Here is a 3,716-nt window from a genome sequence, read left to right as displayed (position 1 = left end):
CCGCCACCTTCTCAGGATTAACAGCTATGCCCTTGGTGGAGATGATATGCCCAAGGTAGAGAACCTCATCGAGCCAAAACTCGCACTTTGAAAACTTCGCATAGAACTGATGTTCTCCGAGTTTGTCCAGCACCAATATCAAGTGCTTGGCATGATCCTCCTTGTTCTTGGAAAAGACCAAAATGTCATCGAGATAGACCAACATGAAGTCATTTGTGTAAGGGTTGAAGATGAAGTTCATCATGCAAGAGAATGTTGGAGGAGCATTGACAAGGACGAAAGACATGACAGTGTATTCATAGGAACCATAGCTTGTCCTGAATGCTGTCTTGGGGATATCTTATTCACGAATGCGAATTTGATGATAGCCCATATGGAGGTCAAGCTTGGAGAATACTTGAGCACCTTTGAGTTGTTCGAAAAGCTCATTGATGTTGGGAAGTGGCTACTTGTTATTTATGGTCTTCTTGTTCAATGGACGGTAGTCGACGTAGAGTCGGTCCGGGCCATCCTTCTTCTTGACAAAAAGAATACCACAACCCCATGGAGAAGAACTTGGTCGGACCAGACTCATACGCTCTTGTATATCGAGTTGTTTCTTCAGCTCCTTCAACTCTTCTGGTCCAAGCTTGTAAGGATGTTTGCAAACAGGTTCCGTGCCAGGCTCAAGATCGATGACGAATTCAACTAGCCGGTGAGGAGGCATTCCTGGAAGCTCTTCTGGAAAGACGTCTTGATATTCACAAACGACTGGAATCTGAGAGATGGCATTCAACTCGCCCTTCTCATTAAGAGAAAATAGTCGAATGGTATCGTCACAAGCGGCAAAGACGATCACATCCTCAGAAGAGTGTGTCAATTGAATCTGCCTGGCAGCACAATCAAGTTGAGCCTTGTGCTTAGAAAGCCAATCCATGCCGAGAATTAGCTCAATATCCGAGTTACCAAGGACCATTGGAGAAGACAGAAACTTATAGTCACCCATCTTGATAGAAACATTCGGGATCATCGTGGTAGCCCTCATAGACTTGGCCGGAGAAACCACTCCCATAGGTTTACACAACATTTCCGAAACGAAGTCATTCTTTGAAACAAATGATCTTGACATGAAACAATGTGATGCACCAGTATCAAAAAGGACTTTTGCTGGAGTAGAGTTAACTGGAAAGTTACCCATGATCACTTCTGAAGAGTCCTCTGCCTGAGCTGCGTTCAACAAGTTGACCTTTGCAAATTTGGGATTATGCTTGACCACTACATTGCTGGCAGATCTCACAGGAGGAGGAGGCAGAAGACGCCTCTGGTTGAAGCATTTGTTTGCATAGTGACCCTTCTGCTGACACTTGTTGCACGTAACCTCTGAGAGCGGCCGGTGATACGGAGAACTTGGCCTTGGAGCATGACACTAAGCTTTGTTCTAAAAGCCTGGGTTGGGTGGGTGGGAAGATCCATTGCCACCTTTGCTCTTCTACTGATAAGGCTGACGGAACGGAGGAGGAGGAGACAACCAGTACTTTTGCTGCTTAGCTGACACTTGAGTTGAAGAAGAAGAAGGAGTTGCATCCCTGACTCTCTTCTTGGAAGCATCACACTTGAGCTGAGCGGTCTCTTGCTTTAATGCCATGTTGTAGAACTCACCATACTTTTTTGGCTCAAAAAGCACGAGAGCTAGTTGCAGATCTTCTCTGAGGCCACCTCTGAATTGATACATCATATTCTTCTCATCAGGGACGTCTTGTTTGGCGAAGCGAGCGAGCCTCTGGAACATGATGTTGTATTGGTAAACAGACATACTGCCTTGCTTCAGATTGCGGAACTCCTCACGCTTACTCTCAACAACACTTTGAGGAATGTGGTGAGCTTTGAAGTCTCGGCGGAAATCATCCCAGGTAATCACACAACCTCCTCTGGAATCCGTGTATTGTTGTTACCACTCAGCAGCTTGGTCTTTGAGTTGGAACGAAGTAAACTTGACAAAGTCCTCAGGCCTGACATTGCTATACTCAAAATGTTTGCAGATATCGACGAGCCAATCGTCAGCGTCTGTGGCCTCGACACAGTTACTGAAAGACTTCGGCTAGTTTGCGAGGAACTGGTTGAGGGTAGCAAACTGAACTTGATTGTTGCCATGGCCTTGATTTCCTTGGTTACGCTCTTGCAAGAGTTGCATCAGCATCTGCGTGTTGGCATTGGTGGCGGCCATCACAACTTGCCATGCCTCCGGAGGTGGAGGTGGTTGTAACGCCCCGAGACCGATGTGCCAGGTGTCCTCCAGTTATTCGCTGTTGTTTGCCTTGTCTTTGCTTGTGTGTCATGCATTGCATATCATGTCATCATGTGCATTTCATTTGCATATGTGTTCATCTCATGCATCCGAGCATTTTCCCCGTTGTCCGTTTTGCAATCCGACGTTCCCTTCTCCTCCGGTGGTCATTTCTACCTTTCTTTCATGTGTGGGGATTAAACATTTCTGGATTGGACCGAGACTTGCCATGCGGCCTTGGTTTACTACCGGTAGACCGCTTGTCAAGTTTCGTGCCATTTGGACTTCGTTTGATGCTCCAACGGTTAACCGAGGGACCGAAAAGGCCTCGTGTGTGTTGCAGCCCAACACCCTTTCAATTTGGCCCAAAACCCACCAAAACCCTCTCCATCTTCTCGGTCGTTCGATCACGATCGCGTGGCCGACAACAGCACCTCATTTGGACTCTCCTAGCTCCCTCTACCTATATATATGTGGCTCTCCCCGAAAATTCCGCGCAGGTCTAACCCTAGCCTTCCCCTACCTCGCGCCACCAGACAAAAATCCCCGCCGCCGGACATGTCCAGCCTCATCATAACTCCGGCGAATCAGAGGATGCCACGTCATCACGCTGCCGCCCTCAACCAATCGGTGCCCGCCACCTCAGCCCACTTCGCCGCCCCACTTCGCCGCGGCCCACGGAGCCCATCGCGGGCCCGCGCAGGCCCGCGCGTCGCCGCCGCTCGCCCGCTGCGGCCCGGATCCTGCGCCGCCTGGCTCTTCTCTCCGCTGCCACCACGCCACCACGCGCCATCGCTGCCGGAGCAGACCCGCAGCGTCCCCGCCGCCTTATGGATCGCTGCCGCTCGCCGTGGTTGCTGGCGCGCCACCGGACCTCCACGGATCCGGCACCCTTGCCATGGATCTGGTTCCCCTGCGACCTCGCCGCTCCTTCGACCGCTCGCCGGAGTTCGTCAGCCTCGCCGGCCCCTCTCCGCCGGCCTTCTCCTCCTTGTCGCCTATCCTCATTGCCGCGAGCGCCGCCGTCTTCGCCCGGATCGGATCCGGCCTCGCCGGATCTACCAGGGTCCGCCCCGCCTCACCTCGAAGCTCGCCGGAACCCTCTGCCTGCCATCGCCGGCGCCGCCATGGCCTTGCTCTTTCTCCTGTCGAGGAGACGACGAGCGTCCACTCGTGGGCCACCTCCGCCTCGCTCGCGTGGGCCGCCTCCCTCTCCAAGGCCCAGCATCGCCGGCTCCCAAGGCCCAGGGTGAGCAGCCCCTGATTTTTCCTTTGTTGGGCTTCATGATCTAGATGCAGCCCGATGACGTTTTTTTTTCAGATCTGTGAATTTGTCTATTTATCCTGAGACTGCAGTTTTACAGAAAAGACCCTCATGTTCATGCATATAATAACTCACAATTCGTGCATCGGTTTAAAATGAATTATATATGAAACTTGCTCAGAATTTTGT

This window comes from Triticum urartu, chromosome 3, assembly GCF_003073215.2.
Source record: "Triticum urartu cultivar G1812 chromosome 3, Tu2.1, whole genome shotgun sequence".
NCBI classification, from domain to species: domain Eukaryota; kingdom Viridiplantae; phylum Streptophyta; class Magnoliopsida; order Poales; family Poaceae; genus Triticum; species Triticum urartu.
This window is presented reverse-complemented; position numbering follows the sequence as displayed.